Source organism: Mus caroli, unplaced genomic scaffold, assembly GCF_978045245.1.
Source record: "Mus caroli unplaced genomic scaffold, Mus_caroli_1 scaffold_7, whole genome shotgun sequence".
In the NCBI taxonomy this organism is placed as follows: Eukaryota; Metazoa; Chordata; class Mammalia; order Rodentia; family Muridae; genus Mus; species Mus caroli.
The window spans coordinates 98,976,271-98,990,805 of record NW_028227262.1 but is presented as its reverse complement, the minus strand read 5'-3'; the positions used below and the strand labels follow the sequence as shown (position 1 = coordinate 98,990,805).

Genomic DNA, 14,535 nt, shown 5'->3' with positions numbered 1-14,535 from the left:
CCTTCAAGTCCACCTCGGAGTCAGGGCTGTAAGAAGAGTGGCGGGCGCGGGCTCCAGGACTCTCGCGTCTCCTTTGTGCTATAAGCCGCTCTCGGCCGTTCCCGCTCCTCTCCCACAGAACGTGGAGGACGCGCGCTGGGCCAAGGCGACCCTAAGGGACCCGCCCGCGGGGCCCTCTGGTGGCAGCACCTGGCGGCCAGGCCACAACCGAGGGGCGGGGCCGGGCTGGGCGGGGGCTGGCGGGGGAGGGGGGAAATCTCCGCGCGCACGAGTCCGCGCGCTCCGCCGCGTCCGGCGCACGCGCGAGGCCGGGAGGAGCGCGCCCCGGCGGCGACGGCGGGAGCGGAGCGACTGAGAGAGGCTGGCCGCACGGGCCGGCGGGCAGCGGCAGCGCCCGGAGCCGGGCGAAGGGCGAGGCCGGCGGGGACGGCGGAAGTCGGCCGCCCGACCGCGAGCCCCTGAGTCGGTAGATGGGGCTGCGCGGCTCCCGCGGCTGATGAGTGGAGCGGCGGCGCGGAGGCGGCCGAGGTGCGAGCCGGTGAGTGGCGGCCCCACGCGGTGCGGTAACGGCCGGCCCGGGCGCCCCAAGCCCGGCGGCGCCACGCGGGCCCCGCCCCTGCCACCTGGGCGCGGGAGCCACGGCGTGTCCCTCGCGCGCCCCTCGCCCCACGCGTCCCCCGCGGGCCGCCCCTTCCGGGCGGGGCCGGCCGCCTCCTCTGCGGCGCGGGCGCCTCGGCGTGGACCCGGGCGGGCGAGCGAGCGGGCTGGCGCTGGGACTGACACCTTTGGGGGCTCAGAGATCCCCGGGTGGAGGCTTGCTGCAACTCCTGCTGCCACTTCCGAGCCACGAGGTTCCAGTTGTTTGGCTAAAGTGGCCGTGGGCGAGCACACGCCTCTGCGGGGGCGGTCGCCGCTCAGCGCGTGCTCTCGGAGCCAGGACACATTTGCCTGAAAGCAGAAAGGTGCCTGCCTTCTCTTCCCCCACTTCTATTTTGGCCGGACGGCAGGCCGGAGAGGAGTGGATGGAAGATCGGACAGCGCGGTGACAGCTTGTGGATTGGTTGGGGTGTCTTTGGTTATTTTTCTTGCTGGGGGGACTCTTTTTTTTTTTTAAACACTTTATTGGGAGTTTATTCTCAAGGTACCAGTTCCTGGGATCGCAGCTCGAGATAACATTCATTAAGCTCCCCTTTTCTGGGGTGAGTATTTGTGTAGGTGGGGAGAAGGAGGATGAGGAAGAGACTCAAGGCTGTAGGCAAGGCTCAGAAAATTCTCCGCATTACTCAAAAAGCAGCCGGTTAAGGTCAGGCTAGCCATGCTTTTACTCTTTTCCTACGCCTCTGGGAATTCTTGGAATTTTACTTTAGCCCTCCTGAATGGGGTTCCTTGTCATATAGCTGACAGCATTCGGGGTGCGTTAAATTGGTCTTCACTTGGAATATGAGTTAGCAGCCATTTCTTCCCATGTAGTGTTTCAGGTCATTATTTCTTTTTTGGAAACTTACATACGTCTCATGTGTTAGGAGAGGTAATTTACCCTTAACCAAGGCTGAGATAGTTTTGGTACACTGGTCAAACAAGGCACCAGCCATTGACTGTGTGGTTATGATAAACTACTAGGCCTGATTGTAGTTTTGTGGTTAGAGGCCTTATTGCTCTGTAAACAAATAACTTTGGGGGTTGTTTCATTTTGAGGTCATTTGTTTCTTAAAGCTTTCATATATTTAAATTATTAAATTATTGTTTAAATACATACATTGTTCTGTAAGGCTCATGTTTCTTTTATTCCAAATTAGGGTTACATAATGCAAAAATGGTTACACTTTGAGTTGCTCTATTTTGTCCTATGGAGACTACAGGCTATGTAGGAGCGCGGGCTTATGGTGTGTGTGTGTGTCTTGTAAATTATTGCAGTGAATCTCATTTCCACCTTGGAATATTGAAATACACACACACACACACAAAGTTTTGAGGTAAAAATATCAAGCTGTTAGAGTTAAGTTTGATAGCTCTATATAAGACAATCCTTTTTCTCCTCTTCAGGAAAACTGTTGGATTTTATAATTTTTTAAAAAAAATATTTGAAGGAGCAATTTGCTTTTTTTCCTAAGCTCATTTTTTTTTTTTTTTTCCTGAAGCTGAAATTGTGTCAGAAGGCTACCCAGGCTGCTTCTCTCCTTTCCCTTTAAATTTGAGATTGAAAACAAAAAAGAAAGAAAGTCACAAGACCCTGGGTACCTGTTTTATAATGTTTTAAAATTGTGTTGCTTGTTTGACTCTATACCATACCTATATAAGCTTTACCACTGAAAAATGGATGGTTATCAGAAGACAGCAGATGTTTTAATGAAATGCTTTGCACATTTTGGACATCTGAGCTTTATCAGAAGTGGGGGACATCCGCAAATCATTGCTGAGAGAGTTGCAAACAATACAGAGCTCAAGCTAGTCCAAGACTCAGACAGTTAAAACACTAATAAAATAAATACAGAGAAAGGTAGGAAGACCTGATTGTATTGTTTATGTCATGTACAGTCAATGCGGATTACTAGTGAGAAGAGAACTTTTGTAAATTGTAAGTTGGATATGTAGTAGAGCTGATAAATTCTCATGTTCCATGTATTTCTTTTGATACGTAACTAAATTTGTATCAGAACTGATCTTCAAGTAGATGTAGTTACTTAGGATATGCTGATATTTAGGGATGGGCAAGCAGATTTGAAAAGTACTCATCTCTTTGAGAGAACTGTCATCCCCAGAAAAATCTATCGAGAAAAATTATTGTAGTTTTGTTTTACTGTTAGTTTTTTTTCCTTCCAAAATAGTGCTTGTTCATAAACATGGGATCTGAAATCATGATGCTCTCGCTACTCTCGTGTGGGGTACTAGTATTTGATTACATTTTTCTCTAATTATAGGCACCAGCTTTACTTAGAGTATTTTTGGTTGGAGTCAAAGCCGCAGCAGTGATTAGCCCAGACGTGGCTGTCATTTGTTTGTGACCACTTGGGGGAGCCTTTGCAGTTCATCTCAACAGGATCCCTGCTCTGCATGCTCTGGCTGCTAATCGTCCTGGGCGCTTTGCCAAACTGCTGGAGCGGCTGCTAAGGAGGCTGCATTGAGAACGGAGTCTGGAGCTCAGTGTGTGTGATGCCTTCTCCTTTAACTCACACTCCACTCCACTCACAAAGTACCTCTCCTCATAGACTTAGTAACAGCGTACTTTTTGGGCTACTGCTAGTTCCATGGGCTAACTAACCATGAAACCTTGGATTCATGAGTGCTTTCAGAGAGCTGATTTTACTGGCATTAATCTTAGAAGCGGTGCAGGCTTGATGTACACAGATACTAGTCGTGTTGAAGGGTCTGGGGAGATCATCACTCTTGTATGAAATATACTAATTCCAAACGTTTTTAAAGCAGATTAGGCTCCTTTTAAAAACTTTTAGAGGAAGAGATAGCAAAGCATCTCTTGTAGTTAAATCTGTGTTCATATTCATGCAGAGAAAAGGTGGTCTTGTGTTAAAACCTATACTCTGACCGTTAAATTATGATTATTCTTATGTAGTATAATAAAGTCAGATTTATACATTCTCTTTTCTGACAATATTTAACCTTGTTCTGGCCATTTCAGAATGTGAGCTCAGTTAAACAAAGTAAAATGCATTTTAGCAAGTCAGAGAGAAGGTAACTTATGGCCTCCCTTAATTATGATAGAATAACTCGAAGACCTTTCTCAAATTTTCTGCATGGTACATTCATCCACATAATGGTGAACAATTTGGAATAGTTCCCATCTTCTAAATTGCTTCTTTTTTTTTTTCTTTAAAAGAAACTTTAAGACAATTTTAGTTTTGTCCTGAAATTCATCTTTCCTTTCCTTTAAAAAAAAATGTATTTTGTATGCGTGTGGGTGTGCCTGAGTGTCTGCCTGTGTACCACACACACGTGTTGCCCATGGAGGTTAGGAGAAGCCATTGGAGCCATTGAAAGCTTACAGGCGGTTGTGAGGTCCTGCATATGGGTGCTGAGAACTGCACCTCAGTCCTGGAAGAGACGTGAGCTCTTTGAATGCTCAGGCCCGCTTGTTTGTTTGTATGTTTGTTTGTTTTTCAGTGTAACATACCGGAAGAGACATATTCTGCTTATTTAAAAATGTTCATTTGTTGCTAGCTTCCACTGATACTTAAGTATTGTTTTAAATACCTGGGGATGGTAATTTCAAAAGGCCTCCCCTTTGAAGTTATCACAGATTTAAGGTAGAATGAAAATTGAAATAGAAGACAATACAGTGAGTAGGTTTTGTTTGTTTTATGGTTTTGTTTTGTTTCACTTTTTAGCTTATTTTCAGATTTTTCCCCACTCTTTGCTATCTTGTGCATGTCACTCAGCTTGTCATATTCCGCCTTTTCTTTTAGACTCCCTGTTGGTAGGTTCCTTACCCTTCCTACTACAGCTCCTGTTGTTGCTTTACTCTGGCTACAGAGGAGCACTTTCTGTTCCTCTTAGTAGAAATATGCCCACCGGCTGCTTCTGTATTGTTACAACCTGAGACAGCAGTCAGTACTGGTTGCTCTTTACTTCAGTTTGGCAGACTGGCTTACGCTACCGGAACTTGGTGGTACTTATTGTAACCGTGTGCATTCCCAGTAGACACCCCATGATAAGATCTATGCTCAGTCATTCCAAAAGCAGTTTTATCTTTACCCTTTAATTTAAGCTTCAGTTCCATATATCTGAAAAGCATTCTACTAGGGATATACAAAAGAATTACACTTAATGAGAAGAGCTTACGTTTGTTTAAGAACGATATATGTATGAAAGAATCAGTATATTATGAAATAATAAAAATGATGATAATAAAGAAACTGGGGAAATACTTGGATTTCTACTGAAGACAAAAGACTTCCAGGCTGGAGAGATGGCTCAGCAGTTAAGAGCACCAGCTGCTCTTCCAGAGATCCTGAGTTCAATTCCCAGAATCCGCATGGTGGTTCACAACCATCTGTAATTGGATCTGATGCTCTCTTCTGGTGTGTCTGAAGAGAGAAATAGTGTACTCACATACATAAGATAAATCTTTTAAAAAAGAAAAGAAAAAAAAAGACTTCCTTAATATGTAAAGGATATTTACTAACCAACAAAAGATTTTAACACCAAGTAGGAAAAGCCATGGATAGAATCTGAAAATAGGAAATCCAAATTATTTTATGCATATGTTAAGACTTTCAAACTCATATATAATTCAAGTATAAACCAAAACTGAGTATTGGGTGTGGCAACACATGTCTGTAAATTTAGCACTCAGGAAACCAAGGCAACCAAAACTATACAGTGAGACCCTGCTTAAAAAACTAACCAAAACAAGAAATCCTATTATGTACCATTTTCATCTATCAAATTCACAGATCAAAGATGTTCTGCTAATGGTTTTAAAGAGGATGGAGCTTATCCAGTTTTCTCGCATTGCTACAGAAATACAAAGTACTAAAATTAGATGCAGTTGAATTCTAAAAAACATTAAGGTGACTGCTGGAAATTAAGGAAAGGCTAGAAACATGAACAAATCGACATAGAGGTTGAAGAACTAACATGCATCTTATTTATCTGAACACTAACTACTTTCTGGCTTCACTCATGAAGCTAACGAAACTGGCCTTCTCTTTTACTCTGCAAAAACCAGGTGGTCACCTTCTCTTTTATTCTGATACCTAGAAGACTGAGTGGAAGGAACTAAACCTATTACTTTTATAAAAAATCAGAAAGTAATTTGGTGTCTTTGGAAGAAATCTTAATACAAATGTTATGTCACTTGCAAATGTACTTAAGACATTTTTGGCAGTGATGGTGCACGCCTTTAATGAAGCAGAGGCAGGCAGACCTCTGAGTTGGAGGCCAGCCTGGTCTACTGAGTGAGTTCTAGGACAGCCAGGGCTACACAGAGAAACCCTGTCTCAAAAACCAAAACAGAAACTAAAATAAAACCAGAAACAACAACAAACAAGTGAGCAACAAGACAGTTTGAAGAAAGTTTTGTTCACTGCATTGCGTGCAATTGGATGTTTTGTGTTACCTTGTTGTGTAGCACAGAGATATTAGCTGGGTAGGAGAGGTGTTAGGAAAAGGTGGGTGGACAGACAGCTGGAAGTTTGTGAGAGTGGGAGGAGAATGACTTATGTGCTCTATGCTCAGGAAAAGAAGTGAGGACAGGCTTGGAGACCTGGGAGACTTCCGAGGGCCTTCATCTTGGAGGAGGAGTATTGGCTTTGGGAAATGTAAGGACGTTTAGTTAAATGTTTAAAGATATTTGCTTTATGAGGTTTTGTAGGTACTTTTGCTGCAGAGTGACTGGTACAGTGTGCTCTCTGTGTAAGTACCCGGCCTTTGTAGTTACCCCATGGTAAAGGATTTCAATTCTAGCATGTTTATATTGATAAAAGCCCCTAAGAGCCACAGCTTGTGTATAAATGAATATGTCCTGTGAAAAAGTCCGTTTACTACCAGATTATTAAGAGTGTTTTTGAGGTTGGTTCTGTGTTATTTAGATTACTTAACGTTAGCACTCAGTCTGCCCTCTCCCACATCAGGCAGGTCCTCACTGCAGCAGGCAGAGGAGGCTTACTCCTCCTCGACCCACACACCCACACACACACACTCCTGTGCTTTGCCCATGATCATTTCTTTTTCTCAATCTCTAATAGTAAGGGTTCAGGCTTTCCTTCCTCAAGAAACTGTCATTGGTTGACCTCATCCACCGTTTTTCTTTTCATTCAAGACAAACTGTACCACATAACTTGTGTAACGTTTGTTATGTGAAGTTGGTTTCTGTGTCTTCATTCTTAGGAACCTTGGATCTTCTCTCCCCACTTGCCTGGCAGGGTTCAGGAGCTATGCTAAGTGCTCACTACACATGATTTCATTTACTAATTGCAGGTTTAACAGCAGATTTTTAAAATGTAAATAAAATCCTTTTGGAGTCTCTTAGTTTTTCTTGACTGTTGAAACAAATTGCCACACTTACTGACTTAAACAAAAATCAGTAAATTTCTCACCACCCTGAAAGCCAGACGCCTGTAATCAATAGTATTGGGCCCAGATCGGGAGATCACAGGCTGCCTGTTCAGGGACCCAGAGGGCGGTTTTAGTTGCTTTTTCCCAGCTTCTCACAAGCGTTCCTTAGCTTGTGGCTCATTATTCTCACCTGAAGGCCACCTTTCAAAGCTCACAGCTCCGTCCTCCCATTTCTGTATCTTTTCTGTTCCCCACTTCCATCTTCCTCAAAAGATCCTTATTTAACATGATTTCACTCTTTATGTTTTTCCTTGAGGAGGTAGTGTTGGGTTCCCAGAGGTTAGGGTGGATTCCTTGGGGAAGGAAGACCTTCGTTCAGCCTCTCAGAAGAGCATGTGTTTAGTTTGGTTTAGAAAAGGAAGAATGGCTAAGAAATCCTTCCTACCCCGTTCTCCTTCTGTATAGTAGTTTTTCTTAACAAGGGATAATTTTGCTGACACTCTGTCCTCAGGCGTATTTCATTGTCACAGATGAGAGGTGTTGCAATGGGTGACCGGATTCTAAGTGAGGGGTGCTGCAAAGACTGCCCAGGACAGCCCTGGAAAGAAAGCAACAGTCACCCACAATGTCAGTGGCATGGGTTGATAAACACTAGTCTCAGGGCATCTACTGACTGGATGTGGTGACACATGCCTGGAATTTCAGTACTGAGGCTGCAGAGGCAGGAGAATGACAGGTCTGAGAGGCTTGCTAAGCTGTAGAACAATTAGTCCATCCAGGGCTGTTTAGTGACTCTCTGTGTGTGTGTGTGTGTGTGTGTGTGTGTGTTTATTGATTTGAGTTAACAAAAAAAAATGATGCATCAGTAACTTAACTAATAAGTAAGTACTTAAAACATAAATGTTATTGTGCTGATTTTAGGAACGTGTCTTGCCAGGACTTCTGGCTCCTCCCTCCTGTGGTACTTTAGCACTGAGAGGTTGGCTTGGTAGTGGAGGTGATCCTGAGGTGGGGACTCCACAGTTGTTTGCCTGTCTTGCCCACCCTTGATTATAACAGTTAATCTTGTTTTGTCCCTTAGTGTCTTTGGGTCTTTCCAAGCTATTGAACTTGATACCTGCAGTACCATAGTCTGTATCATATACAATAAGATATACATAAAGTAGTGTGTTTTGAAATCTTATTTTCAGATCCCCCCTATTTTCATAGCTTCTAACCTAGTGAGATGACTATGGCTGATGTCGTACTTCTTTAGAAATTCTTGCATGTTTCAGGGAATTTTGTTTAATCTTGTCCTAATTGACTTTATTGCTGTAATAAATAATACGACCAAAAGCAATTTGGGAAGGAAAGGGTTCATTTTAGGCTTATAGTTTATATTCCATCATCTGACATAGTCCCACAGAAGCCACAGAGGACAGCTGCTGACACAGCATGTTCCCTTTGGCTTGCTCAACCAGCTTTCTTAGGCTTGACTTACCTGCCTAGAGATGGGTGGGCCAGGCCTTCCTATGTCAATTAATAGTTAATAAAAAGACATACAGCCAGGGCACAGTACAGTCTAAGCTATTCTTCAGTTGTGGTGCCTTCTACATAGGTGACTTTAAGTTTGTGTCAAGTTGACAACTGAATCTAACTATAACAATACTAAAATCATAGAATTTATAAACTATAGAATATTACTATGATTTATCATCTTATGATTTATTAGCATCTGCTTTATACTTCATTTTTTGCTAAAAACATTTCTTTTTATTAAATATAATAAACATTTAAATTTTAAAAATAATTTTTTTAATTTTTAAATTTATTTATTTATTTATTTTTGAGACAGGGTTTCTCTGTATAGCTCTGGCTGTCCTGGAACTCACTTTGTAGACCAGGCTGACCTCGAACTCAGAAATCCACCTGCCTCTGCCTCCCGAGTGCTGGGATTAAAGGCGTGCACCACCACGCCCAGTAATTTTTAAATTTTTGATTTAATTTTAAGCTTAAATTTAAGTTAGAAACGTTAAAGTTTCTAATTTAAAATTTAAATTAATTAAAAAGTTTTATTTAAAATATTATTTTCTTCTTTCTTTTCCCATATTTTTTTCTCAACACGATAAGGGTGTTGGTTCGGGGTAGTAGCCTCAGCTTTTCCGATGTTCTTTTATAATGTTCAGATGATGGAGCTCTGTTTAGTTAGAACAGTATGTTTACTGTGAGAAAGTTTCACAGTGTCGTTGGAGAAAGGGTCTTTCTCTGTAACCCCAAACTGGTGTTGACTTAGTGATCATCCTGCCCCAGTGCTTGGATTATAGGTGTGCTGCACTGCCATACTGTCTATGATTTTAATTGGTTAATATAAATAAACTATAACGTTTTAGGTGTTCAGTAAATGTAATTCAGGCAGGAACTGCTTTCTCTTACTGTATGGTATAGTGTGGGATGCACAGAATCTAATACCTAATAGATTTTTAGTTAAGTTCCCTTTTTTGATTCATAGTTTTTTTTCCTTCCTACAATATAGGTTTAAGTAAATACTTTGAAAATAATTTTTATTTTAAATTATGATCTGTTGACTAGTTACTGTCTATTTTCATCTGACCTTTCAATGTATTTACAATGATCAATCAAATATTGACTGAGAAAGTGCAGTAGGTGAGCTGAGTTCCTTCTAGCATGAAGGTTTTATAACTCACACAGTCCCAGTTTTTCTTGTATTTTTCTGCTAAAAGTCTGTAGAGTACAAGCAGTATTCAATGAGGTGGCATCTTGTTTTGAATAAAGCAATATATATATACATATCTATATCTATCTATCTATCTATATATATACTTCTAATAGATCCATAGTAGCTCATTATCATATAATGGGTACTTTTAGCATTTCAGAGGAGTATGGTTATCTTCAACTGAATTTATTATGTATGGCTACATGCACATACTGTTTTGTGGATGCTTCAACTTTTTTTTTTAAAGGAAAGTTGTTCATCTTTTAGTACTCTAGCTGCCGCTTTGGTCTTTGGATCTTAGGGTAATTGAGTAAAGTTGAAGTTACCTATTTTGGAAATAATCATTCTGATTTTTACACTAATATATTTAAATCATTTTTATTTTCTTTTTTAAAACCAGTACTTGTTTGGAATGAGAAAAATGAAAAAAATTCAGCCATTTAAGATATTTGAATTTTTTTGGGCAATCTAGTTTTAGCAAGCTTTCATAAATTGTCAGGTTTGAGTTCTTGAAAACTTCAAAGCAGATTTTTTTTTTTTAATGACGGAATTTGACTTTGTAGGTAAATAAGGTTAAGGAGATTGAAGTTGTGAATGAACTCATAAAAGTTCTTAGGATATTTTAATGGTCTCCCAATGAGAGTTTTAAAAGAACATATTTTCAACATTTTATGCTACTTAATTTAGAAAGTCACGATAATATGCAATTCATTGCTTAAACACTTAGTCACTGCTTGTTGAGAGAAACTTTCGAGTTACGTGAAAATTTTCTTACATTCTCTTTAAAGTTCCTGACTCAGTCTACTGTCTCACAGATAGTACAGCTGGAATGTCAGGGAACGCTTTTAGCAGCCTTTTCTCCTGTTGAGCCTGCTGTAGCCTAGCAGGCTGTGCTTCCACTCCGTTTCATGCCAGTGTCGGTAAGACGGCCGCAGTGAAGCTCTTCCTTGGAGGGCTCTCCTCCTTTCTCTTTCTCTTCTGTCTGCTGTCTATGCTTTCTTATCTCCACTCCAGTGTTTTCTAGTCCTACTCTGCTAATTTTGCTTTTTATCTTTTATCTAAATCTGTGCTTTCTTTTCTTATATGTTTCCAAAAGGATCTATTTATACTTTGTTACTTTTCAGTAAAAATTTTCACTGAAAATAAATCTGAATATGAATATTCTGGAAGCTTCAAATATATATAATACAAGATTCCAGTGTATAGTTTGAGGAAATAAACTTTGTTTTCTCCAGCCAAACATCATTCCCTGAACATAGGCTATGCTTATAATTTCTAAAAAAAAAATCCATTAGGAAAGTTTAGCAAATAAGTAACATTGTTACTAAGAATAACATTGTAAGTTATAAAATTATTCAGGAGGACGGGATGGTTGTTTTTCTGTCAACTTGACAGAAGTTGGAATCACCTAGGAAGAGGGGACCTAAGTTGCAGAGCTGCCTCCATCAGATTGGCCTGCAGTCAAGTCAGTAGGCATTTCTTGATTAGTGATTGACTTGGGAGGGCCCAGCCCACTGGGAGTGGTGCTGCTCTTGGGCACATGGTGCTGGATTGTACAAGGGAATAAACTGAACAGACCATGGGAAGCAAGCAGGTTATCAGCATTCCTCCACAGCTTCTGCTTCATTTCCTGCCTTCAGTTCTTACCTCAACTTCCCTTAGCGATGGAGATGGATTGTGACCTGGAAGTTGTAAAATGAAATAAATCTTTCTTCCACAAGTTAATTTTGGCCAGTTTTTTTTTATCACCACAGCAGAAAGTCAATCTAGAACGGCCAGCTAGTAAAAATACCTGCCTCTAAGCCAGCTGATCCCTGGGACCCTCAAGGTAGAACAAAAGATCTGATAAGTTGTCCTCTGATGTCCACGTATCCAGCCCTAATAAATAAATAAAATTTTAATTATTTAGAAATAACGTTTAAAAAAAAAAAAAAGAAAGTTCCCTATGGGTAGAAACTTGCTCTCTGTTTGGTTGCATTAATCTTGAGATAAGTTTGAAGACTATAAAACTGATTGCACCCAATTAGAAGGTGGCCATGAATTGGTTAGAAATTGACAAGGGTGGGAAAGGCCTTCCATGGAATGAGTAACATGGATGAATTTAGGAATGAGGTGTGCAGTGTGCAGACAGGATGGAAAAGATCAGGGAGATTCGGGCAGCTCTGGGTGCTACAGAAGGAGTCGGGCTGCATAGAGGAAAGCCTAGATGGTCAGAAGAGAAATACAAACACTCCCGAAGACAGAAAAGCAGAGGTTTTTCTCCAGTTAAGTGTTTCCAAGTGAGTTGTGGGATAGCCTTTTGCAGTCACAAAGAAGCTGCTAGCTGCAGGTTAAAGGTGGTCAGAGTCGGCGGTAAGGAGTAAATTGAGGGGTGCTGGGAACCCACCATAACAAACCAAATGCCTTAGGGGACACATTTTAAACTTTTCCAGGGATTCTTATGCAGTCTGTCTCTGAGTTTTCAGGTTTGAGAGCTCCCCAAGAACTTGTCTTTTTCTTCAGATAAGCCCTGATCTGGTCTTTAAAGTTATTTTAGGTCATGTGTGTGTGTTGGGGGAACACACACTGGGTATACACCCTCTGCCCCGTCCTCCTTAAAATAATAAATCCTTATATTCCCTAAGTGTTAGTACTCTTAACTGTATATAATTGTTTAATTTAAAAAATGAAAGAGTTCATGTGAGACCATCTAGTTAGGTATAAAATGCTAAGTAGGATTTCATCTATCGCTGCACAACACACTGCCAATCTCAGGGAAAGGACAGTAACTGTGATGCATGAATTGTATGGGGGTTGTCACGTAAGGTATAGAAGAACCACAGAAATCACAAAAATTAGAAAATTAAGGTACCAAGCTGATCTTGTTGAGTTATATTTATAATCCTGGCTCTCAGGAGGGGATGAAGCAGGAGGATTGCAAGTTTTAGGGTATCCTGGGAATAGAGAATTCTAGGGTAGCCTGTGCTATAGAAAGAGGCCTGCTTCAGTCCCTTTGTCTTTCCCCCTCTAGTCTCCCCAAAATAAAGATATTAATGGTAGCAAGGATATGATAATATTGATCACAGAATATTAAAAACAAGATTTAACAGCCATAGAAATGACGTGTATTCGAGTATTTGATATTAAGGTGGTTTTTAGCATTGATCAGCTTTGATGTCTTTTTCTTGATTGCATAAAAGAACAACATAGCAAATGTATTTTACAGTCGTATTATGTCTTTAATGCCAAATTATCATCAGGTATTTACTAAGTGAACATGAAATTTCACTTTTAGATTAAAGAAACATCAATGCTTATTAGCTCAATGCATTTGCATTCCTGCCCCTAAGACAGGGCCAGCAAGCATGGGCCTCTGTGTGTAGATGGCTGCTGTGGTTGCCAGGCTTGCTCCTATTATGTATTTTACTTCCTCTTTCAAGGAATGCCCTCCCTTTTAATGACTTTTAATGGTAATCAGTGACAGCATGAGTCCGAGAGGTGAAGTTGTGGCAAAATGGTAAACGCTGGGACCTTCAGGACTGCCCTTAAAGCTGAGGAAAGAACTCTAAAAACATGGGTTCGAAATATATAACTTCTCAACTATGTAAAATATAAGGATGCAATTATGAAGGGCTTCACAAATCCAAAGGAACAAAAGCAGCTGCACCATGAGCCAACTTGTTGGAAAGGTACTAAGGAAGGAGATAAAGAGATTTACGGAGTGTTGATGACTGGAGATCCCACCCAGCCAAGGTTGTTTGTTTGTTTGTTTGTTTGTTTTTCGAGACAGGGTTTCTTTGTATAGCCCTGGCTGTCCTGGAACTCACTTTGTAGACCAGGCTGGCCTCGAACTCAGAAATCCGCCTGCTTCTGCCTCCCAAGTGGTGGGATTAAAGGCATGCGCCACCATGCCCAGCTACTGTGAGCATTTGTAAGCCTGTTTAATGCTTGAGATATTTTAGCTAAAAGCTTTGCACACACTGCTCTTAGGAGCCCAAGAATTCCAGGGTGTTCAGTTGTGTTTCTCTGACCCTAGTGCTTTGAGGGAGGGTTTAACCAGGCCCAGTCCCCTTACTTACTTATTTATGTTAATTTTTTTTTTTTTTTTTTTTTTTTTTGAGACAGAGTCTTCCTTTGTGGTTTTGGCTTGCTGGGAGCTTACCATGCAGACAGGCTGGCCTTGAACTCACAGATCACAGAGACTTGCCAGCCTCTATCTCCTGAGTGCAGAGATTAAAGGTGCCACCAAACCCAGACCCATTACTTATTTATAAAATACTTACTTTAAATGAACATTTAAAAGAAATTGTTATATGAAGTGATAGTTTGAAAAAGAATGGCCCTCATAGGCTAATATATTTGAAGGGCTTAGTCACTAAGGAGAGGAACTGTTTGAGAAGGTTTAGGAGGTGTGGCCTTGTTGGAATAGATATGCCCTTGTTGGAAAAAAATCTGCCTCTGGAGGTGGGCTTTGAGGTTTCAGAAGCCAATGCTAGACACCCAAGTGTCTGTCTTTCCCTGCCTGCTTCCTGCAGATCAGGATGTAAAGCTTAGCTCAGCTCAGCTATTTCTCCAGTACTATGTTTGCCTTCTACAAAGTCCCCACCATGACGGTCATTGATCAATCCTCTGAAACTGTAAGCATGCCCCCAGGTAAATGTTTTCTTCTGTAAATTGCCTTGGTTATGGTGTCTCTTCATAGCAATAGAGCAGTTAACTAAGACACATGATAAACAAAATGACACATGCTTTCAATCCCAGTATTCCAGAGGCAGAGGCAGGTGGATATCTCAGTTCAAGGCCAGCCTGAGCTACATAAAAAGAAAATA

At 41.2% G+C, this 14,535-nt stretch overlaps 1 protein-coding gene across 5 annotated transcripts in view; it reads left to right on the top strand.

The window, feature by feature from the left end:
• The first annotated feature begins 279 nt into the window (after positions 1-279).
• The window catches only part of Pals2 (protein associated with LIN7 2, MAGUK p55 family member), a 90,362-nt gene continuing 76,106 nt past the window's right edge, over positions 280-14,535 (top strand). For 2 of the 5 annotated variants that reach the window (XM_021165217.3, XM_021165218.3), the window contains exon 1: positions 280-538. The gene's annotated coding sequence lies outside the window, so the exon portion shown is untranslated. Of the gene's footprint in view, positions 539-792; positions 963-989; positions 1,200-14,535 lie in introns of those variants that run through there. The other 3 variants (XM_029478381.2, XM_029478379.2, XM_029478380.2) reach the window with 3 other exon arrangements.